The sequence below is a fragment of the Thalassophryne amazonica genome, chromosome 23, assembly GCF_902500255.1.
Source record: "Thalassophryne amazonica chromosome 23, fThaAma1.1, whole genome shotgun sequence".
NCBI lineage: Eukaryota > Metazoa > Chordata > Actinopteri > Batrachoidiformes > Batrachoididae > Thalassophryne > Thalassophryne amazonica.
In genome coordinates, this window is record NC_047125.1 from 22530814 (window position 1) to 22545992 (window position 15179).

Genomic DNA, 15179 nt, shown 5'->3' on the forward strand with positions numbered 1-15179 from the left:
TGTGGCGACAGAGGAATAGTGTATTTGCTTGCTAATTAGACATGTTTTCTGCCTGGTCAATAAGGCTGGGGTATTTATTTCACAAATATAGCAGCTCCCGCTCTCAGTCTTCATTAATTTTATTTAAAATAATGTTACCTTGAATTCAACAAAGAGTTGTTGGTAGTGAAATGTTTGTCTCTTGTTTAGTTAAATCTTCAAAAACATCCTTTGCGCATTATGTGGCTTTCTCCTGAGCTTCTTCTTAATATTATTCTGACAAGATTTATCAGTCTACCTCATGTTTTTATTTGAGCAAGTTTTAATGTTGTTAATTTTACTTTTTTTTTTTTTTTATGTAACTGTGATGCTGCCCTCTTAGCCAGGTTCTCCCTTGGAAAAGAGATCTTGATTCCAATGGGACTAACCTGGTTAAATTAAACATTAAATAAAGAAATTTTAAAAAATGCATTGATTTGAGTCTGCAACAAAATTTTATTTCTTTCTTGGTCCTCTTTGATGGAGGTCATGTGATTATTTGTAACTTGTTTTGTTTCTTGTCACTTTTCCTCTTTTGTTCACAGTAAGTGGTACAAAGAACTCTCCATACTTTAATTTTCACTTCTTGATTCGTATTTTTGTTGTAATTAATTAGCTATATTATTGATTATTTCAAGAGGAAATTCTTTCCAGGCTGAGCACGACTTGACAAAATCAAGGAAGCTAAAACAAATATACGAAGTTTCCGATCTGATTGCACTGTGTTAACAGTCGCTAATGCATTACAGATGTCAGTGTTTTGTAATCAGATTACTTGAATCTTGTTTAATGTAATTATTTGCTCCTGCGTCCTGAGGAGAAGCAAGAAAGAGCGTGTTAATCGATTAGCTATGCTTATTATTGCCTTTATTTATAATATTTGGACAGAGTTTTGGAAACCATTTTTCCTTCAGTCTCTCGTGTTCCTCCTCCTTGGCTCTGTGTGTGTGTGTTTTAGTCTCTCATCTCATTTCTTTCACTGTTCTAATCCAACCACACACAGAGACAGACATGGACAGTACATCAACCCAAACCGCAGATCAAACCTTTCACTGCTTTTAATGAATCCTTTGAAAGCAGGTACCAGGGCCTTTTGTGTAACACACACCCATCTCTCTCTTACTCACACACACACACACACACACACACACACACACACACACACACACACACACACACACACACACACACACACACACACACACACACACACACACACACACACACACACACACACACACAAAATCTGAAGGTGGCTTTGATGACGTGTGTCATTTTAATGAGAACTGCAGAAGGAGCCCTCATCATGTAGCTGATCTGGTTGCAGCTTGAAGAACAGAACAGGGGAACAAGATGAGTTGCCGACTTTGATAAACCTGATCCAGGTGATTTGAAGAAGAAGCCTCAGACTTTGAGCCACAGTCACATCACAGGTCTCTCTTTTTTTAAGTTGGAGCATATGATCAGGAATGCAGATGTAAGTTTTACAGATACAATACTGATAAACATAACAAAACCCTGGACTTTTGAGCCCTGCTGGGATTTTGTTAATCTCTCCAGAGCTACATCTCACTCACCACTCATTGGCATTTGGCAGGATGTTGGATCTGGTTGCCCTGGTGCCTGTCACATCAAACATTGGATGGGATGCTGCTAATTTTATGGACATACATTTTGTTAATGGCTGTGATGTCAGTTTGTTGGATTTCCTTCTTATTTGTAATGTTACTCCTACCATTCAGTGTGTCATGATGTAGCCATTCTGAACACAGGCATACAACCAATTTTTCGTAAAACATTCTCATTTGACGCTATAAATTTTGAAGTGGCTTTTAACTGCCCTCGCCCCCTACTGTAATAAAGACCATGACGTTTTTGCAGCCTTTGCTTGTTGTCCAGTAGGGGTTGTGAATCAGATGGGATACATGAATTTTTTTGTTTGTTTGCTTTCATACTTTTGATGATGTAACAGTAGGCCTTGATGGTGGAAGGACAGAGAATGAAAAGTCTTCCTAGATAAACTAAGCATTGTAACTTGTGGTAATGCTTCACTATACAAGTATAAAATTGAGTGATGTTAAACCAGGATAGAGGAGAGATGGTGAGCCAGTAAATGTATAGTTAAGTGAAATTACTGAGGGAGGAGCGCTTGGTGCCAGCCATAGAGTGAAGACTGCCAGGAGAGGTGTTGGATGAAAATGAACCAAGCGGTTGTGGATCTGCAACAGAGCCACAATGCGATGTCCAGTGTCTATTCCTGGATTCTTGTCATTTTTCAAGTATTTGTCATGACAGCATAAGCCCTTGTGAGTCTTGCTTTGATCCGACCATGGTGAACCACTACACCAGCATATTTGGCCACTAATAAAAAGATGTAAAGCAGCCAAGCACAACAATAAAAGAGGAGAAAGGGACCGAGCAGTTGAAAGAGTAAAAACAGCAGTATAGGAGGGCAGAACAGGGATGATGGAGAAAAAGAGGGACGGCGCGTCAGTTACACAGTGCATGCATGAATGCAGTCTGGATGTTGACACAGGCAAACAGTCTCATTTTCAGGCAGATTCTGAGACAACACGGTCACTTTCAATAACCGCGGCTCCTCTCCAGGGAACCACACACACACGCACATGCATAATTAAACATGGAACACACAACCGTGACCTTGTATGTGAGTGAAGTCTTTTGCTTCCTCTCTCTCACTCACATGCAAGTAATCTTCGGGCCCATGCTAACATATGCACGTTCACAGCCACGCGTACACACATACGCTGCAGGACTAGTAGCCATGTGGTTGCAAACAAACACAAAATTGTCTTAAAATAGAGTTATAGACACATAAAGGGTTTAGGTCAGCTCTGTGGTGGTGGAGGATTCACTATGCAGTATGGTTGCCACATGTGCTTTTTGTCATTTTGTTGCATTTGGTGATGCTGAAGTCTTCTTGAACCATCAGGATTTTTATTTGTCTTGATGCACAGTTTCGTAGAATTGGTCTTCCACACATTATTTTGCAAATGTTATTAAAATAATTCTATGAAAGCAAACAACATGAGATACAAAGTGGAAACTTGCAGCGCCGTCCATCAGCAATACTCAAAGTTAATATCAGTATAGTACATTTTGGGGGGGCTTATTTATAAACACTCCTTTTTTGTGACAGCGCAATAAAGGAGAGTGTCTTTTTGATTGATTCTAGAACTGAGGTGGTTGGCGACATAAGTGTTGAGACAAACTGGTTTTTCACAGTTTGGACAAACCTTCTGTAAGTAATGAAGTTGAATAACATCTTTTAGTTTGTTACTTTGTGCTTACACTTGTAAGATTTTATGTATTGTTTTATGAAAACCCATGGACATTCTTCAGGTTTTTTTTTTTTTTGCAGCTTCTTCGCTGCAGCACATTGGCACTGCCTCTGTTCACCACTGGGGGCAGCACTACATGCATTATAGCACAGTATAAAAGAAGCCCAGAAGAACAGTTCAGCTGTTGTTAGCCTAGCATACATAGCATCACTTTCTTGTTCCTGATTCTGATTTTGCAAGTGTTCCCTGTTTTGTTTGTTTTTTTTTCTTACTTGATAAATTTGGGCAGAGTTTTGGTGTTTCCATTAATTTCTTAAACCTGCTCAGGAATATCTCATGACAGTGTTAAAAAAACTGTGCAGATTTTGTTGCAGTTCTGTACATTTGAACAGGAGCATTTCACTTTCTAATAATAATTATTCGTAAGCAAATCTAAAGCCCGAGCCATGTTTATCCTTGGTGGAGCTCTGGCGTTCTCACAATACTTTTATAATTCACGCTTCTTAGCTCTCCCTGCCTTCTTCTGTTTGAGCTTTGAAGAATAAAACAACACTGGACTCCACCTCCGTTGACAGAAATCATGGATGGTTAACAGATCAAATAAATTCAGGTTAATCATAAAATCGAAAAACAAAAAAAAAACTTGGCCCTGAGACAACTTGTGATTTGCCTCGAAACTATCCTGTGTAGATTTGTTGTTACAGGACAGTATAGCTGACACGTATAGGTATGTGGGATATGCATTAAGGTGTTTTTAGGTGTGCGAGTGACTCCCCAAGATGTATTTAGAGACCAGGGCCTCCAGGGTTTTGTGGAGAGCCTGTGCACAGTGGCAGAGATAAACAACTTTCACTAATATGAATAATAGAAAAGCTGACTGCTGCCTGCATACCTAGAAAAATAAGTCTTTGTGCATGTTTGCATATGTGTGTTTTTTTTGTTGTTGTTGTTGTTTTGCAGAGAGTTAATGGCGTGTTGGTGTCTGCAAAAAGCCTGCACAGCATCATCCATTTACATACCACACTACCGCACTTTCTTTTCTGCAAACTTTTTCCACTTCCTGTATTGCTTTCTTGTCTGAATTCAGTCTCTGTGTTTGCGTCTCGTGTGTTTTTCTCCATCTGTCTCTTGTCAATCTCAGTCGTCTGTTCAACATTTTCAGTGTTTCTCGGAAAGTTTCTGTTTTTTGTGTGTGTGTCTTTGTGGGACTGGGTGTGACGCACGCATGTACATGTGGCTTAATTGTTTGGCAGCGCGGTGTCGGCGCAGCACGCACAGACGGCATCGTCGAGGTGTTCAATAATGTAGAGGTTCACACTGGTTTATTTATCAGGGTTAAGCTGAGGTAAATGACATGGGATCTAGATAGGGACGAGGGGATGTAGGGAAAGTGAGGTTGATGGGGAAAAAGGAGAGGAAGCAAGGAGAATCTGTGCTCTGCACCCTAAACGAGCGACGCCTCCTTAACGCTCTGCAAGAGTTTGATTCCCGCATGTGTGTGTGTGTGCAAGCATGCACACCACTTGTTTGTGACTGCCGCTGTGAAAAGTGAGGATGGCTGAAGGGAGAGATGTAGAGGAGTTTGGTGGAATTGGCGGGGAATCCGGGGACTCTGAGAAATCTATATCTGTTGAATATTTGAGGAAGTTTAAGCCGTCTGATTTGAGTCCCCCTGCCAGGCTCTAAAGCAGCCGCAGACACGGGAGAGCAGAGGAAGAACGGCAGGAGGGAGGGATGGTAAAAGAACCACAAGTCATCTTTACTTCTGTCGTATACACAGCAGACTCCGACTTAAATTGGAAGCTCGGAATACGAGATGTTCCTGTCGCATTATTTTAAGTCACTTTAATCATTTGGGTCTTGATATTGTCATTTCCTATTTCTCAGAGCCTTCTGATCACAGTATCCATTCACGGACACCGCTAATGGCGCATCAGTGCCACTTTTTTCCACTTCACATGCGGAGAAGACCCGGATTTCACCTCCGCTGTGGCCCTCGGGGACGTCACCGCTGTTCGCTTGCAGCAAACCCCCATCCAGTGACTGCGTAGACATGGACCCTGAGACTTTTTTTTTTTTTGGAGCTCACAACATATTTCTCACACTTCACCAAACACATCAAATTCCGAGGGCCAAGCAGCCTCAGTTCAACTCCCATGTGTGAAAATAGCCTCAAATAAAGTGTAAAAGTGGGAAATAGAACAGAATGGGTGCACGGGGAGGAGAGGGGAGGGGAGGGCGGTGATGGTGATGTAACTCAACCAACCCAACTAATTTGTCCCCTCCCGGAGATAAAATATATTTGCTAAAAGCAGAAATAGAAAAGATGACTCTGTTAAACCACAAACTGTCAACTTGAGTTTTCATCCTATTAAACCCGAGATGCACCTGAGCATCATAAAGCTGAACTGAAAATTGATTCATAATGTCTTATTTAACGATGAGCCGTTCGTGCCCTTTCTTATCAAACTCAGATAATCGACTCGGCCAGCGTGCATCGGATTATTAAAGTTGTTTCAAGGTTTCTTGTCTTTTGGGAAGATAAGCGATATTTTTTCAGCTAGCACTAATGAGAAACAAGCGTGAAGAATAGATTCCAAGGTTGCTGCACTAATATGTCAAGAGAAAAGTAGATTTAGCATTATTTTCCAGGAAACGCACACTGAGTTGTCAGATACTATGTGTGTTTGTACATAACAGTAATCTTTACAGATAGCATCACTTTAAACTGTTGGAGATTGACTTTAGTTGGTGTCTTATCATAAATGGTATGGAAGTGACACTTCATTTTAAAATAATTTATGAAAGATTAACAACCAAGGGAAACCTGATATACTGAGTAAACCTTAATATGGTTGTTACATTTCAGTATTACCAAATCTGATGTTTTGCACAGTGTGTGTGTGTGTGTGTGTGTGTGTGTGTGTGTGTGTGTGTGTGTGTGTGTGTGTGTGTGTGTGTGTGTGTGTAATATAAGTGTATATATATATCTATCTATCTATCTATCTTTAATTTCTACAAATATCCATGTTGTATCTATCCCTGCTCTTTAAAAAAATTAAACCTGGATAAATAAGGCATACTATGACTTTCCTTCCTTCTCTGTAGACACAGCTGGAAGTTTCAATGTTGCATGAAGGCAGCATTAGTGAAGGATGACTGGCCTAGCCAAATCTGTGCTTGCGCGATAATACCACCTCCAGTTCTCGACTCCTATTGGGTGACACTGCCAGGCAAATTAATCTGCATGCACTAACTGCCCAATTCATCCAGTTTGGGTACAAAATGACATCACCCACTGAGCGAAGAGAATGAGGAAGTAAAACAAAGGAAGCTTTCGCCATGCTGTATATATTTTTATTGAGTGTACTTCAAACACGCAAATGTTAAAAACCTTCGGGGTCGTCTTGATGATTTTTTTTTGCTCAGGATTTCACAGTATCGTCTACTGATGTGTCAACTATATGGATGTGAGTTTGCGCGGGAGTTGGTCTTTTCAAATTCATGTATTTGATGGTGCGGTACTGGGTTTTTTTTTTCCCTCTTTTTTGAATATTTGCAGCATTCCGCATTCAAAGTCTTGCATCAAAGACCAAATATGTTGATATCTGAAAATAAACAAGCTACTTAATTCATTGAAGGAGTTGAATTAAATGTATGCTAAATTTGATAGACAGGCTCAAAACTTTTCATCCAATCCTCAAACGCGTACTTACAATAGAAATACATGTACTGTTGCACACAGCGGTGCAGCGGCATGCTGTGCACAACACTGGAGGCATTTCTGGCTCAAAAAAATGAAAGCAGTGAGAATGAGCTAATATAAAGTGACAGTGGATAGAGCGATAGAGGGGTATTTGGGCAGGAAAAAAGAGCAAGAGGAAGAAAGAGATGAAAAAAGATGTGTGCCCAGTGTGAGTAAGAGAAAGTGACAGATCGCCTGGCTGATTTAGGGCAGCAATCAGAGCCGCACTACTGTCAGAGAGAGTGTGTGTGTGTGTGTGTGTGTGTGTGTGTGTGTGTGTGTGTGTGTGTGTGTGTGTGTGTGTGTGTGTGTGTGTGTGTGTGTGGGTATGTGTGTTGTGTTGTTGCTGTGCGCCTGAGTCGGTGTCGTGTTTGTGTATGTGTAGTTGTGTTGCCGGGCCGGGGGCTGGTTGCGTGAGTGAGTGTGAATCCGTCTCTCCTGTTAAAGGTCAGACAAGAAGAATCCCTCCCTAATTGGATTTGGCCTTGTTAACACTGTATGATTCATTTAACCTTCCTTCACTCACTGTCTGTCTCGTGCGCACGTACGCGCACAGGTACAACAAAGTTTTGCCGCAACTCGACAGACAAAGGCGTCATTGTGCCGCCGCCTCCTGCAGCAAGAAGCACGGCTTTCCCAGCAATCCGACGCGGGCGGAGTTTAAAAGAAGCGCATCTCTCAGCTGATAAATGAATTGGATTGTGGAGCGCATTATCCGGATAACACAGGCTTGATTCAGTGTCGAAGTTCACACGCAAATCTGACCCATTGATCAACATAATGAGCACACTGACACAGATACAGACAGACACGTCATGCACACTGTGAAAATTGTTGCAGTGGATCTACAATTATTTCCTCCACCAATGACAGAGGAGGGCAGAGGTTATGTGATCACACATTTTTGTCAGTTAAACCTATAAAAATAAAGCCCATCTAGATCCGGAGCAGCCTCATAATATAATCATGTTTTCCTTGACCCTAGCAGCAGCTACACTCTTTTGTTGAAATGGGTCCACAGATATTCTAGACAGTTTGAAAGGTCTGTAAGAATGATATACTTCTGAGGATGTGAGTGGAGAAACTGGAAATGGTGCAACATTTGCAAAGTTTCTCCAACAACTTCCATAGAAGCCTGTAACTCCTTCAGAGTTGTCTTGGTGGGTTTCCTTACTAGTCTACCTTCCAGCATGGCTACTCAGTTTTTGAGAATGATGTGCTTGACACAGATTTAATGTACAGTACCGTACTGTTTGTATTTATGAACAGTTGATGTTAACATCCAAGACATATTCAGTGACTCTGAAATGTTCATGTATCCATCCCCTGACTTGTGTCAAGAAAACCCGCTGGTAAATCGACAATTTAATCCTTATACGAGGGCTGTCAATAAAGTAACGGTCCTTTTTATTTTTTTCAAAAACTATATGGATTTCATTCATATGTTTTTACGTCAGACATGCTTGAACCCTCGTGCGCATGCGTGAGTTTTTCCACGCCTGTCGGTGACGTCATTCGCCTGTGAGCACTCCTTGTGGGAGGAGTCATCCAGCCCCTCATCGGAATTCCTTTGTCTGAGAAGTTGCTGAGAGACTGGCGCGTTGTTTGATCAAAATTTTTTCTAAACCTGTGAGACACATCGAAGTGGACACGGTTCGAAAAATTAAGCTGGTTTTCAGTGAAAATTTTAACGGCTGATGAGAGATTTTGAGGTGATTCTGTCGCTTTAAGGACTTCCCACGGTGCGAGACGTCGCGCAGCGCTCTCAGGCGTCGTCATCAGCCTGTTCAAGCTGAAAACCTCCACATTTCAGGCTCTATTGATCCAGGACGTCGTGAGAGAACAGAGACGTTTCAGAAGAAGTCGGTTTCAGCATTTTATCCGGATATTCCACTGTTAAAGGAGATTTTTTTAATGAAAGACGTGCGGACGGATACGTGCGGACGGATACGTGCGGACGGATCCGTGCGTCGGGACGCAGCCGACGCGGTGCGGCGGCACAGGAAAAACACCTCCGTGTTGATAACCATTTGTAAAATCCAGGCGGCTTTTGATGGCTTTCAGTGAAGTGAGTATATGAGAAATTGTTTAACAGGCAGGACATGTTCCAACTTGTCCTTAAGGCTTTCAACAGAGGTGTTTTTCCTGTGGCGGACCGTCGCGGCGGCTGCGTCCCGACGCGCGGACCCGTCCGCACGTCTTTCATTAAAAAAATCTCCTTTAACAGTGGAATATCCGGATAAAATGCTGAAACCGACTTCTTCTGAAACTTCTCTGTTCTCTCACGACGTCCTGGATCAATAGAGCCTGAAATGTGGAGGTTTTCAGCTTGAACAGGCTGATGACGCCGCCTGAGAGCGCTGCGCGACGTCTCGCACCGTGAAAAGTCCTTAAAGCGACAGTCTCACTCAAAATCTCTCATCAGCCGTTAAAATTTTCACTGAAAACCAGCTTAATTTTTCGAACCGTGTCCACTTCGATGTGTCTCACAGGTTTAGAAAAAATTGTGATCAAACAACGCGCCAGTCTCTCAGCAACTTCTCAGACAAAGGAATTCCGACGAGGGGCTGGACGACTCCTCCCACAAGGAGTGCTCACAGGCGAATGACGTCACTGACAGGCGTGTAAAAACTCACGCATGCGCACGAGGGTTCAAGCATGTCTGACGTAAAAACATATGAATGAAATCCATATAGTTTTTGAAAAAAATAAAAAGGACCGTTACTTTATTGACAGCCCTCGTATTTAGAGTGAATTGCCCCATCCCAAGTTTTTTTTTAAACATGTTGCAGGGCTTAAATACAGGAATGGAACAGATTAAGTGATGTTGACCGCACAAAACATAAAACATCTTGAGTTCATACTGTCTGCAATGAAATAGAAGTCTCAGCAAATGGGCCGCTGTGGTTCCCCTCCCCATTTTACATATCTTTTATTTTTCCTATTTGGCGTTGTAGAGTGAGGGTGGTTCCATTTCCCTACCATTTTGTTTGGAGGTGGTCCTTGAGTCAAGAAAGAGTTGATTAACTGAGAATAATTTTTGAGAATCTTCTTTCCAAGTGATTACTGCTTCATCATCAGACCTGCTTTAGAGAAAACAAAGGCCCCGTTGGTGGTTTTGGGGATGGTTTGTCGGTATGTATTTTGGGTTGTATAAGTGAGATTATGAAATGTTGGAGACAGATTGAAGCCAGCAGCTGTTCAACAGACAACGAATAAGAAGATGATGTAAATTATAAGAAAACGGAGCTGCTTGACTAATTTGAATGGAAGACAACCTTGAGGAATGATGATAGAGAAGGGGCGGCAGTGCACGGGTTGATGAAAGGCAGATTCCCATGTACTATGAGGAGGAAGTAGACGGTAAAAGAAGACTGTTGACACTGTGGAAACAAGAGGGCCAACAGCTCAGAGACACAAGGACAGTCAGCCACAAATCCTTTTAAACCACCATTTAAGCAGTGCTAATTACCCTAAAAACTCCACAAAGAACATCATTATCACCATGTCTGTGCGCGTGTGTCTGTGCACGTACATGTTCATTGAGCAGATTCATTAGCGGACTGGGTGTTTACTTCTGCTGAACTAATTGACATTGTGGTGAGATACTTTGAGTGCGTTTCGTAAAGACGAGGTATTTAGGCAGTTTTTACCCCCCGTTTCTGACGGTTGCAGCCCAAATCCTTCCGTTACCACCACCTACCCAAAGATGCCATCCATCCCGAGTGACTGGAGGATCTTTTCTCTCTGAAACACCCTATTGTTGAATCTGATTAGGGATTTCAAAGACCTCATACATCCCCCAAGGTTGAACCAGCCTGGGAATTTGTGTTTTGATTAACATTTTTGTGTGTTTTTGGCCTTGAGTGCATATGTTCCCTGCAGAAGAGCCCAGTCTTTTTCCAGTGTTCACTTAATTGAAATGTTGAAAAATGTCCCATTTCATTATGCCAATGAAATGCCCCACACCTGACATCTATGTCCCAGTAAACATGAAAATGTCATCGTGTCTTGGTAAGCTTGAAAGAAATTGATGTTATCCCCGTTTTGCGATGGAAATAAAATAGAATTGTCCATCTGCTTCACGCTGTGGTAATCCAGGGTTAAGTACCGCTGTCAATGGGTGTGTAGCGACTTAATTCTTTCAGCTCAATTCAGTTTTATTTCTAAAACATGAAATCACAACACAAGTCACCCCAAGAGGCTTCACAAGGGCAATAGGTTGACCAGTGCACAGGTCACGCCAACCAACAGTAAAAAAAAATAAAAAAACAAAAATTTAAAAGACGATAAAGGTTGAAGAACAACAGTGTGCAAACTTCTTTCTTCTACTTTTTCCTTTTACAAAGCATGATAGTTCAATCCAGGTTTGGAGAGATCTGCTACTTTGAAATTAAAGAAAATGCACCCCCCCCCCCCAAAAAAAAGAGAGATTTCTCTTTTTTTGTGTGTGTGACTATGATCTTACTGTTTTGAGAAATCCTGCTCAAAGGAAAGTACAGGTGATCACTTTACCTCCACAGCAGAACTACAAATACTTAATTTGGAAGCTGAGCAACATAAAACATACAGTAGGTTTGAGCCAAGGGAACACTGGCACCATAAACCAAATTAACACTTTCCAAAGGTTTATACCCAGAACAAAAACAGATGGCGATTTTCTTTTCCTTCATCGAGTTTAATGCAAAAGCAGCCTGTCTCATTTGTGAGGGGAATTTTCTCAAATCGTTCCACCTCGGATAGAACAGCCCAGATCCCTGGTAATTTCACTTTGGGATGCTGGTTCCCCAAGCCAAAATAAACCAAATTGAATGCATGTTGTCCATTCTAGAGTACTAAAGGTTTGACTATAGTTTAGAATCCAGAAAACTGAGAAGCCAGAACTGAAAGAGGCTGGGACATGGACTAAGTAGTGGAACTAATGGCTCTGATGTTGTCATGGTCTTTGTAAGAGACACGCTGCAGGGCCAGACGGGGTGAGCCTCGAACGTCGCAAATCAGCAGCAGTGTTTTGCTTCTTGGATGTCACCGGGAGCGGAGCACTTAGCTGGGTGTAAGCGATACAGAGCTTCGCCCGGCCTGGACTGAATGAAGATGGCTTCAAGTGGCCCCTGTGGCTCTAACATTAATCCCTTGTGTTCCCTTTGGGGGGTTATCATCCATATTAGCAGCTCACATCTGCTGCTGCTGTATGCACTGATTATATATTGATGAGGGCGGGGGGGTGGGGAGATAATTGAATACCCTCACCATGGAGCGGTGCTTCGGTCTCATTTCTCCACTTGAGACTACCTCAAGTGGCTTTTGCTTTGGCGGGGGTGGTTAGCTGGTTTGCCACATCTTTGTGAATGTCTGTAATACCGCTTTTGTCCACTTGTTCCCCCCCCCCCCGGCACTAGCGTCAGATCCGGGCCCTAACCACAGTTGCAGCCCTGCAAGCCACTAGTTTAATATATGCAATTAAGAAGCTAATTAGAGTAATTAATTCAGTCAAGTCAGAGCCCGGCCTGGCCCCTATTCACTTCATTGGATCCACTTTCCACTTTCGTGCACATACACACCCACACAAACACGACAAAGAATAACGCACACTCTGACACCGAGGTTGCCCTCATTATGAGCTGGGTCTTTGTCAGCTGTGCACCGCCAGAGAAGTCCGGGTTGAAGAAAAGGGCATAAAAAAATAAAGACAGAAGTGATGCAGTGAGTGAAAACAGTGAACTAATTCATTAACGGCTGTAGCCTCACTCGGTTGCTGTCTTGGTGGCGCTGCAAGAAAAGAGGGCCATGGTCTGCTGAATGGGCTCCTATGTCAAATGTAGCAGTAGTTTTGTTGTCTTTTGTTAAAGAGCAGCTGTTCTGTTTGTTGATTTAACCTTTAACCCTTGTTGATAGTGCAGCAGATAACAATATTTGCAAAGGAATCCTTCAAATCTGGTTGCAAACACCAAAGTTTGGTACATATTTTAGAAAAATAACATTAGCCATTTGAATTTTCAATAGGGGCCAAGTAGGGGTCAATTGAAGAACTGCATAGGGGTAAAAAAAAAAAATGTTCCAATCATATTGAAAGCTGTACCACATTATGTGCCTGATCACAAAGATTCCAAAAAGGTATAGTTTGGACTATCTGTGGCTGAATGTTCTGGAGTTATGGGGTAAAAACAGCAAGCATGGCAACAAAGGTTACTTTCAGTTTGTACAGGGGTCAAAAGTTAAAGTTGCTCCAATTATTGTAAAACATGATGCAAATTATTGGTTGAGATAGTAGGATTTTTAAGGAAAGGAATAGTTTGCACCATGTGTCATGCTTAGTTATCATGTTACAGGGTAACATATGTCACATGTCATAGAATTCAATGGATGTCGACATTGTTTGACCTTTACTTTGGAGACCAAACATTCAACACAGTCAGAACTATTCCATTTGTTAATCCTATTAGTTTAACCAATAATTTGCACCACATTTTACCAAAACTGGAGCAACTTTAACTTTTGACCACTGTACAAACTGAAACTCACCTTTGTCACCATTCTTGCTGTTTTTATCCCATAACTCCAAAACATTCAGTTATAGATAGTCCAAACGATACCTTTTAGAAATTTTTGTCATCAGATACATAATGTGGTATCACTTTCAATATGATTGGAACATTTTTTTAATTTTGACCCTGTGCAATTCTTCAGTTGACCCCTACTTGGCCCCCTATTGAAAATTCAAATGGCTAAAATGATTTTTCTACAATATGTACCAAAAGGTATACACAGTCAAATTTTGGTGCTTGTAACCGGATTTGAACGATTCTTACAGTTATCTGCTGTACTATGAGGGTTGTCCATTTTGAAGAAGTACCGTAACCAGTTTTTTTGGGGTGTCTGTAAGTGACCTGTATCTGGTCTCACCATTCTTAGATGGGTCACATCTACACATAAAAACTCATATATAAAAAGATACAGGATACTTTATAAATCCCCCGAATGTTACCATTACACACAGGACAGACAACAGGCCAAGATAACATGCATGTCTCAGGTAAATTAGATCAGTCCAAAGTGCCATGGCATATTAGAAAACGCACTTATCATTGAAACATTATATTTTGTATTTTCCGAAGTCGCACCAGAATATAAGTCACACTTTTTTTCAGTATGTGGTATTCACTTTTTAACACATGGTTTCCCTGGAGACAAGTTTAACAACAGGAAGGACTTCAGTAGCAAATGTGCACACCACAGCATGTTCTGTTACTTAAAGTAAGGACTTCTTATTTAAAAAAAAAAATAAGCAAGATGCACAAATATATGTCCATTGGACAACATATTATTATTTGACACAGTTTGGACAAAAGAAATTGTCAGATGGGCACAGATTGCTAAGTGAACATTGGATTCATGCAGGAAGCTCTCAGTTTGTAGTGTGAACCATAAGTGCTTTTAAATTCCAAAAATAAGCAAAATGGACAAGTAAATGTGTGATGGACAACATATTGGTTATTTCATGCAGATGGACAAGGATTGCTGGCCCACGGGGTTGGAAACACTACATTAAAAACTTGAGAACATTTATTATTTGTTTATTTTTTATCAGCTCTTTAATTTGGGATTTTTGTGCATTGTTATAGTGTACTTTTAGTATTGTGCTTCTTTTGTTTTGTGCATTGAGTCCTGGGAAAGCCTGATGTAAATACTTATTAGTAACAACTGTGTGATTTTTCGGTATACGAGTTGCACCAGAGTGTAAGTCACGGGACCTCCCAAACCAGTAAAAAACAAAAAAACAAAAAAAAAAAACACAACTTGTACTCTGGAAAATGTGGTAACTGCAGACATTGCCGCAGTCCTTGGTACACAACCAACTCCCTAATCATCATCACTGCCAAGATCAGATCACCATCATTATCAGTAACAGTGGATGACGGTGTTCATTAAAACCTCACTGCACCAGGGTACAAAGGACTTCCTGAATCTTTCTGAAGAGCATCTCGGCATAATAAGTTTGTCACTAAAAGAGCTGCTGGGTTCACTAAAACATTGTATTTCAGGACTACTTTTAGTGAGTCAGGAGTCAAACCGCCAATGGATCCTGCCTCCGTCATCATTTTATCCATCTTGTT

The 15179-nt window shown here is 41.4% G+C and overlaps 1 protein-coding gene across 1 annotated transcript in view; it reads left to right on the plus strand.

Moving 5' to 3' along the window:
• The window catches only part of efnb3b (ephrin-B3b), a 126450-nt gene that overhangs the window by 70956 nt on the left and 40315 nt on the right, over nt 1-15179 (plus strand). The gene's annotated exons all lie outside the window — the stretch shown is intronic.